This window comes from Chenopodium album, chromosome 1, assembly GCF_948465745.1.
Source record: "Chenopodium album chromosome 1, dcCheAlbu1.1, whole genome shotgun sequence".
Taxonomy (NCBI): Eukaryota; Viridiplantae; Streptophyta; class Magnoliopsida; order Caryophyllales; family Amaranthaceae; genus Chenopodium; species Chenopodium album.
The window spans coordinates 35,552,902-35,569,827 of record NC_137834.1 but is presented as its reverse complement, the minus strand read 5'-3'; positions in this window follow the sequence as shown (position 1 = coordinate 35,569,827).

Genomic DNA, 16,926 nt, shown 5'->3' with positions numbered 1-16,926 from the left:
TTTATAATTGTTATAACAATTATGATTTTTATTATTATTATGATCATTATTATATTGATTACTATTATGTTGCTTGACATTTATTGTTATTGCTTGATTACGCCTTTTATGCATGTTTAAAAGGAATTGGTACTTGTATTCACACTTAATAAGATAATTAATAATCTTGTTTAAAGTTAATTTGATTATAATTCAAGTGATCGCCAATAATAGTTTTATTTGTGCATTAATATTCAACAAACATAGATAAACAGGTTTAGGGTTAATCCTATTGATTGCATGTTAGTCAAAAAGCGCACATGAATACGATCACAATAAAGTAGAGGTCTATTATTAGGGCAGGTTCAATCTCTTTTAGGTTGGATTTGTACCTTCATCCCCGAACTACCAGTCATGGTTCCAGACCTATTGGAGTTTACGATCTCCTGGATCGTTAAGGGGTGTAATCTTCACCTTGTTAACAGTTTACAAGTTCTTAAAACTTGGTGGCGAGTCTTTTGCTCTATCTTCTTTCCCTTTGAACGCCATCGTACTTAAGTGTATGGTCATAGTGGGGTTCAAGCTAGGGATAACGCTTGAAATATTCCCTACAGCCGTCCAAACGAACAACGAGACGGGGGTAAAGGCCAATTGTCTTCAAAAATCCGACCATACTTTTCAAAAAATGCAACAGTCTTAAAAAATCTTAACTTATTGTGTTTGTATTTACTGATGCTCCAGTGAGGCCAATTGTCCTTTTGATGGCCAAGCTGATGCTCAAGACGCTTGATATTGAGGATAAAGCGGTCGTAAAAGGAGTCAGCACACTTGACCTCGACGCCATACTGGCGCTTCATTGCGAGGTAAGACTTTATCTTATCACTTGGTTGATGATTTTACCGAATGGTTTCTTACGATTTGGGGCGACTGCAGGCTATGCTGCGCGTGAGTGGTCTTAAAGGGCCACTCAACGAAAAGACCAAGGAGGTAAAGGCAGCAAATGCTTGGGCCGCCTCTACCATGGACAAAGCTCAGTTTGAGATTGCTCAAAATGAGATTCTGACACTTGATTTGTTATATTCCCATGCGTCAGCAAATCTGCAAGTCCAGCAAAACTTGGACGCGGTGAGGCAACCCTAAAAGAGAAGCTGGAGCCCCTCAAGTAGGCGGAAACCAAGGCAACTAACCTTGCGGAGACGGTCAAAAGATACAGAGGGCGGCTGTAAAATCAAGAGACCCAACTCCAGACCAAGTATAGGTCCTTGATGGAGGAGGAAAAACAGTCCCTGGTGAAACAAATGATGGACGACAACGAAGCCTTCATACATGTGGCCTGGGAAGCTGTGCATCTATTAGCCGATTATCAAACTTGGAAGGTTAGTTTGATAAGGCAAATGATGAGTTCAATGCCCGACTCCTTAGGGAAGCTCAAGAGGCGGTCGAGAGGGAGGCGTTGCCAAAGATGTCCTTGAGGTGTCTAGCTCGCCAGGTGACTCGTCTTTTGGGGATGAGGAGGATGATCAGGGGGAGAATGAGGACACAATGGAGCATGCGACGGAGGACAGGGCGGATGCCGATGCTGAGAAGCTCTCCTGATCTTTAATCTTTAACTTCTTTTTCTGCGGCTGAATGGCCAAATATTCAGCTTTTCAGGTTTGCGTGCTGAGTAATCTTGTGTTTTTACCAACCAAGGGTTCGGGTGATTTAGCAATTTCTGACTATGCCGACTGACAATCACAGTTATATGTTTTTACGTTTGTTTTATTTATTTAATGAACATCTAGTCATTTTATCGGTTTCATTCATATTGGTGTTTATGCTTTAAAATTTTTTAAAGCTTTCGTTTTGTATGCATAGAATTTTTTGGCTAAGTATTTTAACCTGTATATTATGCAAATGTTCTTGCCCCTGGCCGGATGTCGTTTCGTTTCAGTTGCATGGATTGATTGACTTCGAAATTTTTTATACTTTAAAGAGTATGAATGGTTTCTAAGTCAATCAATCACTATGGTGATTGCCCGAAACCAAGCGATAGACGGCCATATAGAGCAGATAGTTTCTTGATTGCATCCGACCAAAGGCCTAGAGTAATATAGAAAAGATGCTAAGTTTTTTGACTTAGCATATTCATTGAAAAACGGATTGGTCTGCCTGCCTTGCCCCATAGCAACGACAGGCGTTAAAGTAGCCTATAATCATGAAACAGTAGCACCTTCCATCTGTACTAGAACAGTCGGAAAACTCAATACTTTTTATATTTAAAGTTAGATTGAATCAAACGACTGCGAGCATTGCCTTAGTGCATTCGGTAGGGCCGCTTGTTGTATTCGTAGAGCAATTTGCCACCCAAATTGGAGACGCTACTCCTTGACAAATTCGTCCGGATGGATGTCGCCGGTTGTCTTACTCATGTTGGAGCAGACTGTCGTACTCATGTTGGAGCAGACTTGGCCGTTTTCTGATGCGAAATAATTAGAGATCCCTTGATCTCCCAGCCAAGTCTTTAGGTGAGGGGTCTCGAACTAAGGACCATTGTCAAAATCCATAGACATTGACACCCCAAAACAGGTGATGATATTTTTCCTGATGAAGGAAATGACGTCCTTTGTCTTGATATTTTTGACCGCCTCTGCCTCTACCCATTTGGTAAAAAATCCTCAGCCACTGAGATATAACGCCTGCCGTCTGGAGCAGCCATATATGGGCCCAAAAAGTCCATGCCCCATTTAGCGAACGACATAGGACTGTGGATTGTCGTAAAGTTAGTGGCCGGCCGATAAATTAGCTTGCCAAATTTTTGACACTTATCGCATTTTTTAACCATCTCCATAGCACCCGACTCTAGGGTAGGCAAAAAGTAATGCGGCCTGGCCCTGACAGCTCAGTATCTTCCGCCCTAATGAGAGGCATAGTATCCGGCATGCAATTCTTTAAGAATTTCTTCTCCATTTTCTGGGGTCACACAGTTCAAAAGTGGCTTAAGAAAACCTGCTTTGAAGAGCACTCCTTGCCTTATCTAAAAGCTTATAGCCCGCTTCTTCAGCACAGCAACCTCCTGAGGTGAGTCTTGGAGGGTGTCGTTTGATATATATGCCCGGATGCTATCCATCTAGGTAGAGCTTCGGTCAAATACTCCAATGGGGTCTTCATTAGATATACTTCTTTTTTCCATGACTTCCCAAAAGACAGACCAAGGCATCTAGCAGGAGGCGGATGACGCCAGTTTGGACAGAGCATCCGCCTGATTGTTTGTCGATCTGGGCACTTGACTTAAATTAAAGTCTTCAAGTGTCCTAGCTCCAGCCTTGACCGCCTGCAAATATTCGATCATAACCGGATGGGTGGCTTCATAGACACCATTGTACTTGCTAAAGACCAATTATGAGTCAAAGCAGGCGTCAATTCTCGTTGCTCCTGCCGTCTTGCACATCCAGATGCCGGCTAGCTGGGCTTCATTCTCGGCCTCATTGTTTGAGGCCTGAAACTTGAACCTTAGTGCATATTCATATTTGTTCCCCTTAGGAGACTAACAAATTACGCATGTACCATAGTCATTCATCGTGGAGCTACCGTCCACGACACATTCCAAACCTGATTGATATTGTCCGGCTCATGTGTTGTCTGTTTCTTGAGAACGAAAGCTTTGTAATGATTGTAGTAAATAATTTAATGTAATGTGTCCCCATAAATGAGGGGAAGTGTGCCCTCCCTAGGGTTTGATAACCTAGGAATTAGGGCATGTCGTTTTGCGGTGCCTCAATGTTTGGGGCCTTGAAGGCCATCTTTTCAGAAGGGATATCTGAGTGACACGTGTCACGCATCTAGAGAGGCCATTTAGGCGCCTCCTAGGGCAACATGTGTCACTTTCTCATTGGTCCACTTGGGATCGTTAAAAACCCCAATAAGGAGTTGTATCTATTTGACACGTGTCACTATCTAGAAGGTCTAAGATGGCGCCCCTTCTAGTGACATATGTCAAATTCTGATTGGATCATTTAGCAAACGACAGAGGACTGTGGATTGTCGTAAGGTCAGTGGCTGGCCGATAGATTAACTTGCCTAATTTTTAACACTTATCGCATTTTTTAATCATCTCCATAGCATCTGACTCTAGGGTAGGCCAAAAGAAATGCCGCCTGGCCCTAACAGCTAAGTATCTTCCACCTAAATGAGAGGCACAATATCCGGCATGCAATTCTTTAAGAACTTCTTGTCCATTTTCTGGGGTCACACACTTCAAAAGAGGGTTCAGAAAACCTGCTTTGAAGAGCTCTCCTTGCCTTATCTCAAAGCTTATAGCCCGCTTCTTCAGCACGGCCGCCTCTTGAGGTGAGTCTTGGAGGGTGCCGTTTGTTATATATGCCCGGATGCTATCCATCCAGGTAGAGCTTAGGTCAAGTACTCCAATAGGGTCTTCATCAGATATACTTCTTTTTTCCATGACTTCCCAGAAGTTTGACCGAAGCGTTTCATAGGAGGCGGATGACGCCATTTTGGACAGATCATCCGACTGATTGTTTGTCGATCTAGGCACTTGACTTAAATTAAAGTCTTCAAGTGTCTTAACTCCATCCTTGATCGCCTGCAAATATTCGATCATAATCGGATGGGTGGCTTCATAGACACCATTAAACTTGCTAACGACCAATTATGAGTCAAAGTAGGCGTCAATTCTCGTTGCTCCTGCCGTCTTGCACATCCAGATGCCGGCAAGCAGGGCTTCATTCTCGGCCTCATTGTTTGAGGCCTGAAACTTGAACCGTAGTGCATATTCATATTTGTTCCCCTTAGGAGACTAATAAATTACGCTTGCACCATAGTCATTCATCGTGGAGCTACCGTCCACGACACATTCCAAACCTGATTGATATTGTCTGGCTCATGTGTTGTCTGTTTCTTGAGAACGAAAGCTTTGTAATGATTGCACTAAATAATGTAATATAATGTGTCCCCATAAATGAGGGGAATGTCCCTATTTAAAGGGTCCTTGGGAAGTGTGCCCTCCCTAGGGTTTGATAATCTAGGGGTTAGGGCACGCTGTTTTGCGGTGCCTCAAAGTTTGGGGCCTTGAAGGCCATCTTTTCATAAGGGATATCTGAGTGACACGTGTCACGCATCTAGAGAGGTCATTTGGGCGCCTCCGAGGGCGACATGTGTCACTTTCTCATTGGTCCACTTGTGATCGTTAAAAACCCTAATCAAGAGTTATATCTATTTGACACGTGTCACTATCTGGAAGGTCTAAGATGGCGCCCCTTCTAGTGACATATGTCAAATTCTGATTGGATCATTTAGCAAACGACACAGGACTGTGGATTGCCGTATGGTTAGTGGTTGGCCGATAGATTAACTTGATAAATTTTTGACACTTATCTCATTTTTTAACCATCTCCATAGCATTTGACTCTAGGGTAGGCCAAAAGAAATGTCGCCTGGCCCTGACAGCTAAGTATCTTCCGCCTAAATGAGAGGCACAATATCTGGCATGTAATTCTTTAAGAATTTCTTGTCCATTTTCTGGGGTCACACACTTCAAAAGAGGGTTCAGAAAACCTGCTTTAAAGAGCTCTCCTTGCCTTATCTTAAAGCTTATAGCCCGCTTCTTCAGCACGGCCGCCTCTTGAGGTGAGTCTTGGAGGGTGCCGTTTGTTATATATGCCCGGATGCTATCCATCAAGGTAGAGCTTCGGTCAAGTACTCCAATAGGGTCTTCATCAGATATACTTCTTTTTTCCATGACTTCCCAAAAGTCTGACCGAGGCGTTTCATAGGAGGCGGATGACGCCATTTTGGACAGATCATCCGACTGATTGTTTGTCGATCTAGGCACTTGACTTAAATTGAAGTCTTCAAGTGTCCCAGCTCCATCCTTGATCGCCTGCAAATATTCGATCATAATCGGATGGGTGGCTTCATAGACACCATTAAACTTGCTAACGACCAATTATGAGTCAAAGTAGGCGTCAATTCTCGTTGCTCCTGCCGCCTTGCACATCCAGATGCCGGCTAGCAGGGCTTCATAATCGGCTTCATTGTTTAAGGCCTGGAACTTGAACTGTAGTGCATATTAATATTTGTTCCCCTTAGGAGACTAACAAATTACGCCTGCACCACAATCGTTCATCGTGGAGCTACCGTCCACGTAAACTTTCCAAACCTGATTGATATTGTCCGGCTTACCTGACCTTGTCATTTCAAGAATGAATTCGGCGAATGCTTGCCCCTATTGCCCCAATTAAGCATGACCTTGTGCCGCCTGAGTGTGGAGAATGTTTCACGGAGGTCAGCAAGGTGATCTGCCTGTTTTTTGGATTTGACTATTATATCATAAATGTACGCCTGTACAATCCTCCCAGTTTGATTAATGAAGACTGTATTAATCATGTTTTGGAAAGTAGTAGGCGCATTCTTCAAACCAAATGGCATCATATTATAACAGAATAACCCCTGACCTTTGACGAAAGCCGTCTTCTCTTGTTTTTTTTTTCTGTAGGGGAATCTGACGAAAGCACAGCATTTGCAACCCATTCTGGGAAGTTACATGGCCGAATGAACCCATCGTCTAACAACTTTTTAACTTCGGTGGATGCCACCTGACTTCTTTTCTCGCCATGGTTTCTTTTCTGTTGTTAAATGGGCTTCTTTTTAGGATCCACATCGAGTTTGTGTACAGCAAGATCCGGGCCGATGCCTAGCATCTCTTCCACTTCAAAGGCAATGATGTCTTTGAATTCTTTTAGAAGTTGGTGCAAGCTTGCGCCCAACATAGCAAAAGAAGCCGTCCCTACCTTAACAATTCACTCTGGCCGACCGTCGTTCAGAGGAATATCAATGTGTTCACCAGCCAGCTAGGGACGGAGGTCGTCTGACCACTCCTCGGTCAGTGATTGCTATTGATTTTTTTTACCACCATAAGCATTGTAATGATATATTATATGCCTTATTTCGAGCTACGGATCAAAAGTTATGATGATTTAAAAAACGGGTAAAAAACTGGAATCATCGCGCACAGTGCAAAAGCTGTTGGGGTTTGGTGAGTCCGACTCACCGCGGAAACAACCCCGACCCAAGGAACCACTCGTAATTAATAAAACCATAAAGCATAGATAAATAAGCACAAGAAAAGGAAGAACGAATCATACCCTTGAAGCGAGCTTCGCCCTCTCAAAACGGGCTCTTACTTGAAAGCCTTGAGCAGCGCAAATGTCGTGCCTCCAACGGTATCAACCCAAAAAGGACGAACACGACTTTTTAGGTGCGCTACCTTGGAGTTAGCAAGGTCCGACCAAAACCCAAGTGTTAATGGAGTTTAAGAGTTTTTCCCAAAATATGGAATGCTCTTTCTAACTCCCACTCAAGAACTTTACTCCAAATCCCAAGGTTGGTATTTATAGAGAAAAGCATGAGTGGGAATTTCAATCCCATTAATGTGGGATCATGAAATTCCACAAATTAATTTAAAGCTGAATTAAATTAAAATTACAAACTAATAATAAATATACAAGTGGCATTACCATGTGAAATGGGTTGGTGAGGACCACATGGAGAGTAGGGGACCATACTTGCTTCCCACTCAATACTCTCCTTGTGCCACATGTCCTTACCCACTTGCTCCCATATTCCTCAAGCTTCCGCATAGTGACCGGCCCTATGGCCTAGCCATGAGCCCAGCTACAAGCCCAGCCCGAGCCTAGCTCCGCACCAAGATGCGGGCTGCTGCTGTGCGCGCAAGCCACCCACTTGGTGCGGGCTTACTGCTGAGCGTGGCTGCTAGTGCGGTGCGCTAGCACGCACCTTACCAGCCATGCTAGGCTCGGCTTGGTGCGCTTGCTAGCCACCTTTGCTTGGACATTTTTGCCCCTAGCATTCGGATGCCCGGGGCACTCTGATTCTAGGGGTATTTTGGGAATATGGTTGATTTATTATTATTTTGCGCGTCTCGTCTTTTTATTATTTTTGACTCGACATCCGACGATCGGTTTCGACGCTCCAAGCTCAAATTACCGACGTCTAAATATTTAACACTCGGGCGACGAATTAATTTCTTCCAAATTAATTCGTCGAGTAGGTTCGTATATTTTGCTTGGGTGTGACCCGAAGGGTTTAGTCAATATTATGTTGTAATATTAATTATATTAATATTACTGATCGGAAGAGGCCTCCACCCAGGCATTCCGATCACTTGACCTTACTGAATATATTAGCTTTCTAATAATTCTGAACCCGCTATCAGAATAATACACTTGTTCTAAGGACACCATTCCTTTCAAAAGCAGCGTGTCACGGGAGTGTGCCCTGTCAGACGGTGCCTGGCATCGTGTCACAATACTGAATATCGTGTCACGGTGCTATTTTCAAAGCTTTTTCACGTCAAATTCCATCGTGGAACGGTACCTGTTGCTATGACACGGTACCTGGTGCCGTGACACGGTACTGAACACCGTGTCACGGTGCTTTTTCTGTGTAATTTCGTTTTTCCATATCGTGACACGGTGTTCTATATCGTGTCATAGTGGACACTTTCGTGTCACGGTACGTGTGCCGTGTCACGAAATTTTCTCGCGTCTTTTCCGAGTAAACCATTCACACATTTTCACTTCTCGTAGGCTAAATATGTCCCGCGTCACTCCAATTTTCCCCGCGTCACGGGATTTTCCCATGTCTGACGGTGCCTTCCCTTGTCTGACGGCGCCTGGCACCATGTCACAGTGTGTTTGTCGTGTCGCGGTGTTAATTTTTAGGGTTTTTATCTTTTTAGGGTTCTATGTGTTCCCTCTGCTCATTTTCTCTATAAATATGACCCTCCTTTATGAAGTTCGGGGCATCAAAACATTCTCTATTCCTCTCTTTTACACTAAAAATCATTCTCTTCTATCTCTCTCTCTTATATTCTAAGACTTAAACCTACGTTCCTTAGTACATCATTCTTCCCCTACTTTAAGGAGTTTATATTTAACCCGAGGTTCCGTCCTTAAACCAAGGCGTGAAAGGTACAAATAACTGAGGGTTTGGACCAAATTAACTTTACCTTTTTATTTAATTTAATTTAATTTTCATTTGATTTAAATTTTTTTATTTATGTCACTAACAATTTATTCATGATGTAGCTATTAAAAGGAACGCACTGAATGTGAGTAATTAAATAATTTCATTACTCTTATTTTATTTTTAATATTGCTAGTATCATGATTAGGTTTATTTATATTCGATTTGTCTAACGTTATTATTGTTAAATTGCTTCCAATATTAATTTTTATTCTATTATATTTTATGATCACCATATTGCATGTTAAAAAGGATTATGTAATTGAAAATCACGCCGAATAAGATAATTTGGACAACCGGTTTAGGTTCCTTTTTAATCTTGTTATTAATTCAAGTGATCACTAATATTTTATAATTAAATATTGCATTAATATTAAACCAATTTAGTTAATAATAGATTAAAGCAAATTGAATATTTTGTTTGTATGCCTTTGAGATCGCTGGAATCACTTTTCACTATAAGAATCAAGTAGAGGCTAATACGGGTGAATGTGACTCCATGACTCACTTCGTACCATCATCCCGGATCCTCCTTTCGTGGTTCCGAACCATTTGGAGTTAGTAATCTCATGGATTATGAATGGAGTGTAACCTTCACGGGTCAATCGTTGTTGCCTATCATTGTCCCTTATAGTGGTTGCCTATGGTGATCCGTAAACGGTTTACAAGTTCCTCAAAAAATTGTTGGCGGCTCCCTACTTTCCTTGTCCATAATCGTATTATGTCAATTCCCACTTTCTATTAGATCCAAGCATATTCACCACATGCTATAACGTAGGCGCACTTCGTGCGATGCCTAAAATGTCGCCTATCCTCCGAAAAGGCAGGCTGGATGTAGGGCAAAGCAGGCGGTCTGTATAATGGTTGTGCCATATAATGCGCCGAATTGATTACATGAGGCCCCGACTATATGAGGGGGCCGCTTAAATGAGTTGATGAGACTTGAAAGATTCTTGAAACTATTATTGTGATTAAATTGGCATATTTACATATATATAAACGTTTTAACTTCGTATTTCAGGTCTGTCCCGTAAGAAAAATTGGATAACCTGGTCATGAATGAAGAAAATAGGGGCACCAGTCAGATTTCCTAACTGCCGTGCCACGGAAGAGCTTGCCGTGTCACGACGCAGGGCACCATGACGCGGTGTCCAGCACCGTGACACGGTTGATTTGCCGTGTCGCGGCAGTCCTTAAATACTTCCAGTGGCCTTATTTCTCTACTCACAGTCAGCTTCCTTCAATTTTTCTTAAAAAACGTGCGTGTTCTACATACATTTTAGCCCAGGGGGGTTTAAGCTCTATCAACCTAAAACGCTCATGGCAATAAGGGTTCATCCGAGTTTTTAAATCCACCCAAACCATGGAGTCGATTTCGATTTCATCACGAACCTGCAGAGCCACCCGTTGTCATACACCCTCAAGGGAGGCTGGCTTGCTAACGCGTCCAAACTCTTAACCATGGTACCCAATTGACACCAAATAAACCTGACCATAGTCGAACATGGAACTTGACCTTAGGTTGCGAACTCTTCTTTGCATCAGTATGCCTACATGTTCTATGTGTGCATATTTGATCGTTTTGATCCTTACCTTAACAATCTTTCTTTTTCTATAGTAGATTTTTTTATGACTAACGATTGCCAATAGACCATACTCACTTAGTAATTAGCGCAAATTAAAAAAAAATGTTCCGCCACGTCAACATCCACCGCGCCGCGGGAATGTTTACCGTGTCACAACAATTTTCACCGTGGCATGGTGGATTTCCCAAAAAAAAAAATTGTCGTTCCACGTCAGCATCCACCGCGCCGCGGGAATGTTTACCATGTCACGACAATTTTCACCGTGGCACGGTGGATTTCCCATTAAAAAAAAAAACTGGAAATGATCACCGTGTCACGGAAGCTTGTACCGTGACGCGTTACAGTTTGCCGTGTCACGTGCTTTAGAAATAAGTCCAGTCATCTTTTTTTTTAGTTTTCCGTGTTAATTTGGTCCTTGCGTCAGTCAATTTGGTTACTGTTCACATGTCTAGCCATACGATCATACCACGAGTCTTATAACATCACTTAATCACTCACGAGTCAAGTATAGTCCACACACTTTCTTTATTTTTTGAATCGAGTCATACACTATGTCGGAGTTATTCTCACGTGTTTTCAAATGACATTTTTTCCTTTCTAGAGCAATGTGTCAAACAATTAAGTGCAGTTGTTTTATTTTACAGCACTTGGACAAGGAGCAGGGGTAGATTTGTACAGTTCGAGTCCTTACTACATCAACCTCTTAGACCTATGAGGCGTTTAAAGTGAACTTTCCATCTCCACGTCACTCATCACTTTCAAACTACTTTCAGTTTGTCCCAATGGCCACAAAGGAAGATATTGAGAACATTAACAAGTCTATTGAGACATTTTCTAACATGTTACAAGCACTTAGTACCAGAGTCAACACTGTAGAGCAAAACAAAGTAGAACATTAACCTATGTGGAACGGCCTCCCATTCCCTTGGATATGAAGGACAGACAGCTTGAGAAGTTCTCCACTGCTGATATCCCCAAGTTCTCCACTAAGGTGTCATCTAATGAATCTCAAATTTATACAATCTTTGTCTTTTGGTTCTTCAGATTACCGTTCTTTTTTTTTTTGTTATGTTTCTTTCAAAACGACAGTCTAGAGAGATAGTTTCTTCATCTGAATTCAGTCCACAAATAAAGGAACTATATAATAGCTCTTTTGGAAATGTGTTACTTGAAGTGGAATGAATAACAGAGCAGGTATGAAAGCAAACTTCTAAAACTTGGTAATTAAGCAGAAAGGTATTTTATGTACCAGTTTGTAATTTTATGGGTATTTAGATTGAATTGAGCTATGGATGGTAGTCTAGTACTCTAGTTGCTGGCCAAAGTCACTATCGAATTGTCTATGATTATATTTTAATTCATCATCATTTTATGTCTATGTATGTATGTGCTCATGAAATAACTCAATAACTTTTGAGACTATTTTTCTTGCATGTAATCACGAACGGGTGACTTCTTATTTACATTCAATTACAACTCCATTCTTGATAGTTGAAGCCAAAAACAACTCTACTCTAAATGGCGTTGACAACCTATGTTATGTTTTTTTACCTATTATTGAACCTAGCTTTAGAGTTGTACTCATAGGAAATCCCAAGACGAGCTCGAAATATGCCTTGAAAGTAGTGTGTCAAACTTAACTACTCACTTATTCCGTTTTAATTTTACATATCACGAAAATAACACATGCATCTGTTAGCATGGCAGGGTGTCCTGATTTTGAAAATTTTGATGGGACTCATTTTCTTTTTATGGCTGCTAGTTCTGACCCTTTTGGTATCATCACCAACATTATTAATTAAGCTTCATTCCATTTCAAACATCCTTCTCATCAGATTTGTACTTTTAAGCTAAGAAGTTCTATGGTTTTGTTTTTACATGCTGATATTGGACTATTTGTTCCTTGGCACTTCAGCTTTTCCTGAAAGATAAAATTACGTGGGTTTGATGGTGCCAAATTCATAACCTTAACAACATATACATATATATATATACATATATATATATATACATATATATATATATATACACTATATATATATATATATACACTATATATATATATACATATATATATATATATATATATATATACATATATTTATGTACATGGTTTATAGGTCAATAATATAATTAAAATTAGGGCCATGATACCCGTAGATTGTAATGTTAGTGATGTTTGTGGGGGTATTTTAACATAGATTGTTGGATATGCTTGAGCTTGCATGACAACTGGGTTGGTCATGGTCCAATCTATATGTAATATTTTTAGCCTATATAGTCATACTAAATACTAGCAAATGATGTCTTTGTCTTTTGAGTATGGATGCCTTGATCTTTTTTAGTAAGCTTTGTACTATGTAATTGATTTTGAAAGTTGGTTGTGATTTTGGTTTGATTAGGTAGAAAATCAGGGAATGTATTCTCATGTTTTTTGGCATATGGCTCCTTAGTGTAATTAGTTTTTTTAGTCTATTATTGTATTTAGATTCGTTTGCTGATGATTTGATGCAAATGCTGAACTATGGTGCAGGGCCAAAAGGTTATTTGGACAGCCATGTATGAATACGGAGAAGCAGTAGAAAAGGGATAACATCTAATAATATGCAAGATTACAAGGACGGAAGAAAGATATTTTTTATGCTATGTAAAGATTTTCTATCGGTGTCTCGATTTTTATTCCACTACAACTAGTCACGAATAAAGTATAAGTTGGAATTATATTTGTTGTAATAAAAAAAACTCATTACTATGAGATATTGTATACATACTATATATATGATATATTTATATGCAATAAAAGAAATTGGGTCTGATTTTGTTGTATATATATTTATATTTAAGTATATATATTGGCAATATCAGTATATCAGAAATTATTTTATGTGAAATATAATTTTTGGTAAATATATTCTATATATTCTTTTAAAGTATATGGACAAAAAAAGCGTCCCCAAATTAGAAAGTACAGACAGAGAAAAGTGTCGCCAAAATATTGATCATTAAGTACATGAAACTCTAGACACTAAAAAGCGTCACCAATATTGAGACTCTAGTCCCAAAAAAGCGTCGCTAAAGTTGAGAAACTGCGCCAACTATTGCTTATTTCGACACTTTGTATAAAATTTTAGACACGTTATAGTGTCGAGATTTGCGATGCTTTTATGTGACGCTTAATTTTCTCGACTCACTTTTTCTCGATGCTTTTTTAAAGCGTCGAGAAAGAAATTATCGACGCTTTTTTGAGTCAAAAAAATGCTTAAAAAGCGTCTTAAATACATGGATTTTCTAGTAGTGTGGGCTTTAGTTATGGTGGTTTTGGGTTTTATAGGCGGCGGTTTCGACGCTAGAGTTTTGGCTATGGCTGGTTTAGGGGGTTGGGAGAGGAAGAGGGGGCCGGTTTTGCAAGGTTAAGGCGGTTTTCTAGGGAGTTTTGGTGGCTGGGGCAAGGGAGGCGGTGGTTCGAGGTTGGTTGTGGATGGAAGTGGCCACCGCCAGTGGTTGTGGGCTGGTGGTGGCTGGTTTTAATTTGTTTTTTTCTTTTTTTTTTTTAATGATTTTTCTTTAATTTTTATTTTATTTTTTGGACCTTTTACGACTTGACACGTGTCAAGTGACCTAGAATATTAGGTCATTCACTTTTGTTGATCAGTTTGGGACTAAAGAAAGAAAACACATATGAATTTTGGGATCATTGCAGAATAATCGAAATTTGGGATTATTTAAAGTAAATTGAGCAAAGTTAGGATTATGAAAGTGTATTTTTCCTTGTTTATATTCGATTTGACTAACGTTATTACTTTTAAATTGCTTCTAATATTAATTTTTATTCTATTATATTTTATGATCACCATATTGCATGTTTAAAGGGATTATGTAATTGAAAATCACCCCTAATAAGATAATTTGGACAACCGGTGTAGGTTCCTTTTTAATCTTGTTATTAATTCAAGTGATCGCTAATATTTTAGAATTATATGTTGCATTAATGTTAAACCAATTTAGCTTAATAATAGATTGGAGAAAATTGAATATTTTGTTTGTATGCCTTCGAGATCGTAGGAATCACTTTTCACTATAAGAATCGAGCAGAGGCCAATACAGGCGAATGTGACTCAATGACTCACTTCGTACCATCATCCCCGATCCTCCTTTCGTGGTTCCAAACACTATGGAGTTAGTAATCTCATGGATTATGAATGGGGTGTAACCTTCACGGGTCAATCGTTGTTGCCTATCATTGTCCCTTATCATGGTTGCCTTTTATGATCCGTGAACGGTTATTAAGTTTCTTACAAACTTGTTGGCGGCTCCCTACTTTCCTTGTCCCTAATCGTATTATGTCAATTCCCACTTCCTATGAGTGCTAAGCATATTCACCACATGCTTTAACATAGGCGCACTTCGAGCGACGCCTACAATGTCGTCTGTCCTCCGAAGAAGGCAGACTGGATGTAGGGCAAAGCAGGGGGTCTGTATAATGGTTGTGCCATATACTGCGCTAAATTGATTACATGAGGCCTCGACTATACAAGGGGGCCTCTTGAAGGAGTCCCCGGTACTGAAGGAGAGTTCCTCACCAAGATATTCTGAAATCTGTGGTGATAAGTGGACGTAGAAGCCGACTCTGACATCTGGTGTTTCATTATCTTGTTGATGTATTGACGAGCATCAGGAAATGATTTATTGTTACCATCCGGCAATAAATTCCTGATGGCCTTTCTTGTCACCGTTTCATGGAAACGGAGTCTTGACAGATCAAACTGATGTCGAGCCTTCTCCTTCGGAACAGGGTGAGGATTCGGCTGTCGGTCCTAGACTGACTTTTGATGTCCAGATTTGGTAAGCTTGGTAGTCGACTGCTCTTTTTTAGGAGCAGCCGTCCTCTTGTTGATTAGTCCCTTAATTTCACCCTTGAGGCTACTCATGAACTTCATGAGCCCATCACGAGTGACTAGGGATGATCCTCTCACCTGGGAGGCATCAATCGGCTGCCCCGAGGGCTTACTTGAGGGTTTATGGAGCCTGTGAGGATCCCCCTAGTTAGCATTGTGCTCCCGCCTGTCTTTGTTACGGAGGCGCTTAGAGATAAGTGACCCGTCTTGGGCCACATAGGTTTCGACGTCTCCATCGTCACCTGAGTCATGGTCCGTTTGGACCTCTATTTATTTAAGAGGCTGAGTGGTCTTTGGAGGCGGCACAAGTTGTTCTTGAGAAGCCATCTTAGAGGTACTCTCCCCACAGACAACTCCAAATGTTTCGTGGTTTTTTGTTTTCCTTGGGAGAGTTACATCTCTTAACTAGATTCAACAAGGACGCCTGTACCTGCAAAGAAAACGGTGCACCGAATGGTAGGTAGTCTGCCTCCAAAGATTACTCGAAACCCTAAACCTAATCCTTCTCTATAAATACGAGCTTAAACCGAGGCTTCAACAGACAGAAATTAACCTAAAACTGTGGCGAAATAACTTGTGAACTTGTGCAACCTAACCCTCTTGTCCTAAACACTCACCCTTTCGATACTTTGTTACTACGGTGGAGGTTCCCCAACAAAAAGGTGTCCATAAGTGTTCTAAACGGAGATATAGCAAAGAGAACTGGTAAATTCCCGAGCACTTAGTTAAATCACCTTTATTTTCTTGTTTAAAAGGACTTTAATTAAATAATTAGTGTTGTTTGATCATTTTTAAAATTATTAATTAATCAATTCCACATAGTATCTTGTGTTAAAAAATGATTTGAATTAAATTAAATAATTGTTGGTTGATCACCTAAGCCAAGGCGAATCTTATTTATTTATTGTGCTTTCACGAATATTATTAAATAAGAATAACGACTTTTGCGATGTAATACCTACGTGAATAATTCTTGTAAATAAAATCAACTAACATAGTTTTAGGTATCGCGTTGCATATATTGTTTGGTGATGAAATTGTGAAAAAGGAAGAGCTAGTAGAGGCCGTATTAGGGCTAGGATGACGATTCCTCTCTAAAAGGAACGTTATCTTAGTACCCTTGCTCCCGAAATCATTTCTAGTTTATAGACAAATTTCGGCATGGGTAAACTTATGATTTGTGCTAGTTAATCCATGAACTCCACATGGAAGAAAGGCATGAACGAGGTTTATGAGTTTTTCTTAAAACTCATTGGCGACTCCTACTTGTTTCATATAAAAAAGCTCGATGATGAAATCAATTCTAATTCAAGGTCCCCCAAACAGTCAGGAATTCAAATCCTACTTCACCTTAACAATTGTAAAGTCTTAGGCCTTTAAGAGACCAAGGGCATTTAAGGAGAGTACCCCTTACAATGGGA